This window comes from Nyctibius grandis, chromosome 6 (assembly GCF_013368605.1).
Source record: "Nyctibius grandis isolate bNycGra1 chromosome 6, bNycGra1.pri, whole genome shotgun sequence".
NCBI lineage: Eukaryota > Metazoa > Chordata > Aves > Nyctibiiformes > Nyctibiidae > Nyctibius > Nyctibius grandis.
In genome coordinates, this window is record NC_090663.1 from 52,127,596 (window position 1) to 52,137,021 (window position 9,426).

Sequence of the window (9,426 nt, forward strand, 5' to 3'; positions counted from 1 at the left end):
CTGCCACAGGCAAGTAAGGTAGGAAGTGATCTCTTTTCTTTCTGTCTTGAGCTGTTTTTTCTATTATATTTCAGGCACACCACTCTACAGAACAGGCCCTGTGGCAAATTCCTGGTTAAGAAACTTCCTCTGTTCTCCTGGGGTGAATTTTTCACATATAACCTGCCTTGCAATCTTTTTTCTTTCCTAAGTGCAGTGCCTTCTCTGAGTAACACCATCAAAATAAAATGCACACCTTAGAAGCAGACCCTCAGCTCTTGGTATATGAGTGAGATGTGAATGCTACAACCCTGCTGCTTTTTCTTTTTCAATAGAAGAGGCTGCATGCTTAGCATTTTTCATTTTTTAGAACCAACCAGTATGTTACACTTTAGTGGCAACAACATCCCTTACCTAGAAAAGGATCTAATACCTACGAAAATGGACCTGAAAAAAAAAACACAATAAAAGATTTTAAAAGCTTTCATAGGTATGTGTGAAAGTTGAGGACATTAGCACGGAAGATATTAGTCAGAGGGTTCAGATTTAAGAGAGAGGACAACTTACCCAAGGAGGCTGAGGAGGGGTTGTTTGCAAATCTCAGCCTCTATCCCTAAGGAGACCTGATGGGAGGGGGGCACATATGGTCTTTCACTCACAGGCTCTCTCTTAGCATAACCTTAACTGATGTGTGTCAAACATATAGAACACAACAGCAGAGCACCTGCTAATAATCCGAAACCCTGAGATGAAAAGCACCCTTAAAGCCTCCTGCTTTCACTAAGAATTCAAATGCTCAGAGTGTCACAAATTACAGCTCCAGTAACTCAAAACTCTTATTAATCTGGAGAGCTGTTCTTTCCTGAGAGACTGATCAGTTCTGGGAGCTGGTCTGACATTCTCAAGGGCAAAGAAGGGGAAACCTAGTAGGTCAGATTCAGTGTTACAGACTTTGTAATCTGGTAACTGTAAGTATATTTGGGAAGTACTGGTAAGAGGTCATGGTAAGAGGTCAGGGTTTCAGTCAACCCCAAATTAATACCTTCCATTAACTGCTGAATAACTGAACAACAGCTATACTGCAAATATGCCTGCAGACTAAAGACTCAGCCACAGGAAAATGTTGGCAAGGGATCCCACAGTCAACATACAGTGCACCTACAGAGCCACGGGAAGAAAATGAATTGCAGTAAAAAAACAGCCCTGGGAAGCAGATCTTAGTTCTATTTCTAGCTTTCTTGCAGATTTAATTTCCCTCTTTTTGTAGACTGAGGATGATATGCTTATCTGCTTTCCAGGCTATCTGAAAGCTCAGTTAATGAGTATTAGTAAATCATTTTGTTTTCACAAACTGCCTACCATCTGAGAATCAGAAATTACTATTATAGCATATGCAGTTCGGAGTAGTCAGGGTTTTTTTATGAAGGATGTTGATTCAGCGCCCTGTTTTAGCAAGCCCTGTGAATACATCTTGAAAATTACCTCTCTGGGAGGAAAACAAATCAATTTTAATCTTCTGCCTGTTTACCCTGATGTAAATCAAACAGGCACAGTCTGCCCCTACAGAGCAAGCCATGTTGTGCTGAGCTCATGATGCACAAGGGAGTTCTTTCTTTAGTCAAGAGAGAGACAATGCGGTAAGCATATTGATTATTCCTAACTATGTACTGAGAGCACAGCAAAAACTCCTAGGTGTGTATTTATGCCTGATGTGTATCTCATGGCTTCCATTGTTACTTAAGTACTGAGATCCTGCTTTCTTAATCTATAGACAAAAAACAATTTCATTTTCATCTTTACTAATTAAGGCTTAGTATCTATCTGCTACTTAGAGAGAATGACTGAAAACCTCTGGCTTGTATTCACCGCCTGGCACAGAAGCAGCTTCTTGCTGTAATTAGCTTTAGTTCATACACTACCATGCATGCGCTGTATTGCTGTAGAGGAGGCTCAGTCTCAGAGCTGAACAACTGTGAGCATCAAGACCCATCTAGTTAAAATGTACTAAGAACAATAGCTGCCCATAATTTGACCAGTTTTATTAGAAAGTTTCTGTCTGTCTCTTAGACACTGCTTCCCACAGATAATATTGCTTGACTGGCCTTCTGCAACTCAAGATTCACTGAATGATGCAGTCCTCAAAAGCATTATAGATGAGTAGGAGAGCTGAGCCAAAAGTCTCCAGATTGCATCAGAGCTGTCTGCAGAAGCTGTGCACAGCCCCAAAACACAAGCAGCATGGCAGAGACAAGGGCACAACCCCCAGGGCATCCCCCATTGGGTACATCCATAGGGGGCAAGTTACACAAGCTGAAAAGAACATGGCATCAGGCCTCACCTCGGATTTGCTTTTATTTTTTTGGCATGACTCAAGGCTAACACAGACCTGATTGAAACTTAGAAGTAAGGTTATTCCTGTGATTTTAAAAAGAGGCATAATGAACACGCTTATTTACAGGGACAGTTTCTTTTTTTCCCTCAGGTATCTTGAACTTAAAGCCTGAGCTGAATTTTCTAGAGATCCTGGCACTTCTGGTTCAGAAGAGAGCTGAAGAAGTAGTACCCTGGAGAAAGGACCACCCTGGCAATATCAAAGTGCTGTCCTAGTGCCATACGGGACATTTCCAGCCATGCCAAAAGAAGGAAATACTAAAAATATTACTACAGCCTACTGTGCTTGAGGCTTTCCACCCAGTTTTGAGCTCAGAGTAGTTTAGATAAGCAGCCAAATCATGAGGTGTTTCTCTTAGCCAATCTGAACCCTGTGAGGTGCACACAGTCATCCCTAGAAACTACTATTCATATTGTCCTATAGGATTTTGTAAAATAAATGAAAGAAAGAAATAATACAGTACAGTGACCTCAGTAATAGACTGTTCAGTGCTGACACTTACTTTGCTCTATGGTCATGGCAAAATCACTTAATCTGTCACATCTTTATTTTCTTCATTTATAAAATGAGTCTATAGATGACCTCCTCAGCTACCACATGAAATTTAGACACAGACTTGCAAAAACTTCAGGGGCAGACTAGTTCTGAGATTCTGCATGGTGTTCAGCTCTGACAGGGACATTAAGATTTTCCTTGCTGGTATAAAGGGTAAAATAGAAAGTCTGAAAAGTCCATCAATATTTGCAATGCAGGATTAAGTTGAACAATACTGTCCAAACATGGCATATTTTTTTTTAAATTCTGAATATTAGAAAGGACATATTCAAGACACAAAAAGTCAAGCTCGTTCCATCTCTGCAGTCTTTTGCTCTGTGGAGCTGTGAACATTACCTAATAGCAGCCAGCAAAGAGGACTTAAATCTCTGAACATGACTTTGCTTTTTCTGCTGCTAGGCATATATTTTAGAATACGACAGCACCTATCAGCATTTTGGGGAGCATTCATTTTACAGTATCCCATTTCTAGCCCTTTCACACTTTTCCAAGCAACGTTACTTATGACCTTGCAAAAAATGCTGCTGATTGAAACATGACTGGATGGTCACATACTGGAAATGCAGTTAAAAATGAGGACTAGCTGCAGATTAATTAAAGTCACATAAAAAAAATAACCTGGCAAGTTTAAATGGGTTGTGTCCCTATTAACTTCTTCCCTCTTGCCTCCCAGGAAGGTCTCATTTGAGATTGAAATAGCATAGTCCTTGTAGTCATGACACTGCATACAAAGTAGCTGCTCTTTTACTTCAGACAGAGGAAAATACTTTAATAGCTGCCTCTCTGAATGACAGCGCCTACCTGCCTTGCTGAAACATGCCCTTGGTCTTATAAGAAAAGCCACAATGAGACAGAAGGCTACTTACTAGCGTTCCATAGAGTCCACGCAGGAGTATCAGAGACTGAAATTCACTGTGCCTCTGATCAGAAGATTTAGCTCCCTGCAGTGTTCAGACAGTTGGTCCCATTATGGCCATCAAGCGGCTGAGTTAAAGGGTGGCCTTGCACAAACATAAACAGCTTGTCAGCACAAGCCAAAGAGGCGGGCCTGCCCTGCCAGCCACAATGCGAGCCAATGATTAGCTTCTTCGCATTCTGGGTGTTCAAGATATTGTGTTTCATTCTTAAGTAGGGGAACAAGGGGGACTGACTAGGAAGGGCTAGTCCTTGACAGTTTACTGCTAGGCAGTAAAATGCTTAAGGCAGAAAGAAAAAAATCAATAAGTCATTTCAGGAAAAGCATGTATTTGCTGCGTATTCATACAAACACTTTTAGAAAGCCCACAGGCATCCTCCATGCATTGTTCCTTTTAGGTTAATCAAACAAACAAATAAAAAACCTGTGAATTAAGTTCAGCCCATATTCACTGTAAAGAAGCTTCACTTGCAAATTCTCTGATTTTTCTTCTCTCCACCCTTTTTCTTATTCTCACCCTTCCTAACACACTTTGTTTGCTGACACTGGGGTTTCTCCCTTCTATGTCACAAATGTCTTACCCTGACCTACTTGACCTGACCCCTCAACCTTCACTGATCCTCCTATGATTGCTTCTCTTCACCTCCATCTTAACTTCTTGTTCTTTTGGTCCTGATCTCCCCAAAAGAGCATGGTCACAACACAGACACCTTAGGGTAAGGTTCTGTGAGACAACCAAGCTGGTCTAGCAACTTACTGCTGTCAAAAGCGGAGGTGTTGAGTCTCCCTTCTCTTCAGCACCACACTGTGCCCCCCTGTCTGTCCCCCGGTCATTTCAAGGAAAGGTAATGTAGCACAGAAGCAAATACTTCTTTGTCAGCTTAGTGATCTTAACACAGAGACAAAAGAGGTATTGCATGGAGTGAATACTCCCGGAAATTTAGGCTCCTTCTGATCTTGCCTCAGCCATCCATGATCCCACCTGTCTCCCCAAGTTCCTCTCTCCTTTGTTGTTTGAATTGAATTGTTCCTAGTTAATTGAATACCCTGCTTACAGCTCCTGATCCCATTTCATCCCAGATCTGTCCTACTTTCTTATGCCTCTAGTTTGGCTGCAAGGCCTGTCTGCCACCAAAATCAGTCTCATCAAGTCTTTCAAAATAACTCCCTGCACAAATATCATGCTTTGTACTTCAGCCTCAGCCTCTTTGAGCTCTTTTCTCCTTTGGAAATGATTAAAATCCTACTTAAAAATCATGCCATCTTTTTGGCTTTCGCTGTTTTTTCTCTTACCTTCCTGATTAATTCTTCTGTCAGCATCTACCTCTTCCTTTCTCACACTCCCAAGGCACCCTACTTCTTGTTATATTCTATCCAGCTTTTACTATTTGCTTATGCAGGTTCCTGTACCACTTTTATGTCAATGATTTATAAGCATGCACTTCTGTTTTTCAGCTTTCTGCTTTTCTCTAGTCCCATATTTTACCCTGTGTTTTAAGCATACTTATTAAATTCTTTGACAGCTCCTAATTTTAAGATCCTTTTCTAGGGGCAAATTAAAGCAGTCCAATCACACTACATTAATTACTGTACAGTCTTGTCACAAGTCATTTCCCTTCCCCTCTGCTTTGGTAAAGGAGCTGAGCCCCCTGCGGAAGCAGATGCTGAAGTTAGCACCTCGTTCAGACGGGCAGGCATATCGCAGCTCTCGGGCTTCCGCTGACAGGCTGTGTGCGAGTTCTGGCACATATCACCACATCACAATGTGCTGGGGTCACGTTTGCAAGTTTTTCTTCACAGAGACACATACTAGGCACGTTCTTCAACGATATCTGAGATTCTGGTACAATTGCACAGCTCCATCAGCTGCCACTCAAGTATATAACCTACACTGCCTATACTTTTATCCAGATTTCCTGACTAGTTAACCCCATGCTATCCACATTAGCAACATTATTTTACCAGAGCTCTCTTCTAGTATTTTTAACATGTGAATCTCTGCCCAGATCTACCGTGCGATCACAGTACTTGATTACTTTTAATTATACTGATTACTGAGCCTGGATCTTATTCCCAATGCACCTACATTGTTCTCCACAGAAAATTCAGTAACTGAGGTCATCTTTTGTTGCATACCCCAGCCACGCTGCCTACATCCCCATGAAAGCCATGCTTTCTTGTCCTGAGCTTGAAGGCTTTTTCAGAGTTTCTCCTTTCTTATTGATCTGCTCCCACAGCTCTCTTCATCACAAGGCCTGTCTTTTCAGCCTTCTCTCTTCCTACAAAGCTCTCTTTTTTCACCTTGTCCTCTATGCAGAGAATGCCCTGCTTCATCAAACCATCGATTCTTCTTTCTTTTCTACAATCCACGTGTCACAAAATATAGAAATAATGTATCGGAATGAGAGTGAGGAGCAATAGGCAATAATTCACTCCAGAAAGAGAGATGTTTCATATCTGCATATATAAATTATATGTGCTAGAAATTTTCTATCAATCAACCATATACCATATGTTATGCACCTTACACTCTTAGATTTTTTTATGGAATAGGATAGGCAATAGGCATCAAAAGCCCTTGATGGATATGGATCAAGTGCCCAAACACTGTACATGAGATTGTAAAAAGACTGCTATGAAAAGACTGTTTGTAGATGCACAAGAGAAAGCAAGCTAGCTATTGCATCTCTGATTCCCATGGCAATTTATTTAAGATGCTAATTCAGTGTAGCCACAAATAAAGAAAGAAAAGAGAGAGCAAGAATGAGCTGATTTAGTGGACTATGTTGAAAAGGCACACTTTAGACAAAGTCACCCTGGGTACAATTCCTGTGACTCCACTCACAGAATTATGCCAAGGATGAAGCTGCCTCTTTGTCCTTAATCCTTGTATGATGCAGGAAAGTTGTTACCAGCAGTGCCAACGGTACCAACCTAGGCACCAGCTAAGTGAGATGGCCAAGCCAATTTAACAGCTTACTTTTACGAAAAGGGTCATCCTGCCCCCTCTCTTCATCGCCATTCCCAGCTGCACAAACCTGCCCCCTCCCTTACCCATGTTCCAGGAACAGTGTGAAAGCTCACAGATGAAATTTGTCTTGCTGGGTATGTTTTTCAGACAGGTTAATGATCTGACTCATCTCCCTGCCATGCCAAACAGCAGAAGAGCCAGCGGAGGGAAGCAGTAAACACATGTGTCTGGAAGTAGGAGAGGTAAAGAGGTGGAGACCAGAATCACCACCTTCTTTTTCATAAGCAGAAAACTGGCTGTCATCCCCAGAAGCTACCATCTGTTCTCAGGTGAGACCTAAAACTATGAGCCCCAAAACCATGCCACTCTTAAACACAAGGTCCTAAAAACTCCTGTAACCCCTTGTTTGATTTCCAGCAAGCACTGAAATGTTTTATTGAAATGTATTTTCCAAAGGAAGGTGAGGCTTTATTTTAATTAAATGCAAGTTTCTGAAAACATAGTAATAATTTGATTTCCTATGAAAAAAATTAGATAGGAGACAGATCTTTATGGGCAAAAAAGGAAACATTTAAGTTTTCTGCATCTGAAAACAGAAAGTATTTGGCTTATGAATCACCAGAACTTAACTTTGCCCACTAACTAGATTGCAGGCCCCACAGGGAACATTTTTACTCTGTCACCTTACATGTTACCATCCATGCATCTGGCTTGTACCATTTATTGTTTGCTTGGTAAAACTGTTTCTTCCCTTTCCCTTCTTGTGGCCTCAGCCTAGCCTCACTCTGCCCTTTCTTCTCAAAACACAATCCCAGCTGGATGCCGTTTTGCCTGTCCTCTGCTTCTCCTTTGGGGGCCAACAAGGAACCTCAGGCCCCCCAAGGCTCAGCCTGACCAGTTCATATCTATGCCTCTGCTGGGAAGAGGCCTCTTCTGCTTCTCCAGCAGTAGCCACAGATGCTGCAGAATGGAGCGGAGCGAGATTTTTGCCATGTTTTACTGGCCTGGTTTCAATTATAAAGTGGGTCACAAGTTATTCCCAGACAGCACACAAGCTCAAGCAATGAAAGATTTTGGATAGTGACAAAAGAAGTGAAACTCTGTAGATTAATTATTTCATTTTTCTTTAAAAAAAGAAAACAAATGGCAGAAATGGCAAGAGGAAGAGATCATGTGCAGATGCAGCACAGTGACATACGAGGCTGCAATCAATGGGAACTTGGGCTTAATCCCAGCTCAGACCATGTGCATTTTGAACTTTGAGCTCTTGGACCATTTCCTAATTAGAGAGCCAGCGACACACCGCGGAACTATTTAACCCTTTGGTGGTGCCTCATGAGGTCTAGCAAATGCCAGAGAAGACTCTGAGGATGTCTAACCCCTGGAGGCCACATTTGACTACAGGAAATATCCCTGTGCTCCAAATGGCTTAGCGAAATGACTGCTGTCAGCATCTCACTCTTCATGGCTCTCCTCACAGAAAGGTCAGGCTTCCAGCTACTCCTTCCTGCACTGCTGAATGAGTGCTGGGATCTCCCCCTAATCTGCCAGCTCCCCATGCAGAATCTGCCTCTGTTCAAGGCTTGTCACATCTCCTCCAAGCTCATCAGTAATGCCATACTGTCACGGTTTAAAGCTGGGCTGGCTATTAAACCTGTGGCAGACGCTCTCTGTTAACCCTCCCCCCCCCCCCACCTGAAGGGAAAAGGAAAGGGAAAAGCGAGAGAGACTTACGGGTTGGAAAGTTAAAACAGTTTTAATAAACTATAGCAATGAAAAAGAGTATAATAATAATAATAGAAATAATCAAATATATACAAATATATACAAAACCAAGATCGAGAGCTTGGAAATCCTCCTCAGGCAAAGTTGCTCCCCCCAGCACGGACAGAGGGGAAAATGCAGTAGCTCCCCCCAGCACAGGCAGAGGGGAAAATGCAATAGCTCCTTCTGCCATCACACCTGCAGGCTTTTAACTGGAGAATTGGCAAAGCTGGTACCAATCAGTGGGAGACAGGAGGGCCCCTCCCTCCTGGGCCCCACCTCCAGGAGGCAGTGGGTTAGTGATAAATAGGAAAGTGAGAATGACATGTACGGGATGGAATACCTCCTTGGTCAATCTTGGGTCACCTGCCCTGTCTGCTCCTCCCTGCAGGTGCGACCCCCCTTCGGCTCTTCACTCATAAGCAGTGAGGAATTTAGCAGTGACCTTGGTTTCTCTAAGACTAACTGGCCTGGTTTGGGCCAAACCAGGACATTCCACCCCTTATTCCATACCTTTCACATCATACTCGGATCACCACTACCTTTTCATTTTCAAATATATATATACACATATCACTAGTTTATGATTCATCTTTATGCAAAAAGTTCATCAAGTTCATTTAGTTCAGGATTGTGGGTTTCCATCTGGCTAGCAGTCTCTCAGCAGTCTCTGTGGCTAGCAGTCTCTCTTTTGTCATGGTTCGTGCCCACGGGTTGCAGGTTAAAGATGTCAGACTCGAGGAGGTTACTGGACACCACTTGATGAAGCTATCTCCAGTCTCATCACCACTGTCTTAACCTGAAAGACACTTATGCAGCAACAACATACAGTTCAGAATTAAGTAGTCT

The 9,426-nt window shown here is 42.4% G+C and overlaps 1 protein-coding gene across 2 annotated transcripts in view; it reads right to left on the reverse strand.

Moving 5' to 3' along the window:
- TRIM2 (tripartite motif containing 2) overlaps window positions 1-3,893 on the reverse strand; it is a 74,352-nt gene extending 70,459 nt beyond the window's left edge. For both annotated transcript variants that reach the window (XM_068402936.1, XM_068402932.1), the window contains exon 1: window positions 3,793-3,893. The gene's annotated coding sequence lies outside the window, so the exon portion shown is untranslated. The remainder of the gene's footprint in view (window positions 1-3,792) is intronic.
- Window positions 3,894-9,426: the final 5,533 nt, after the last annotated feature.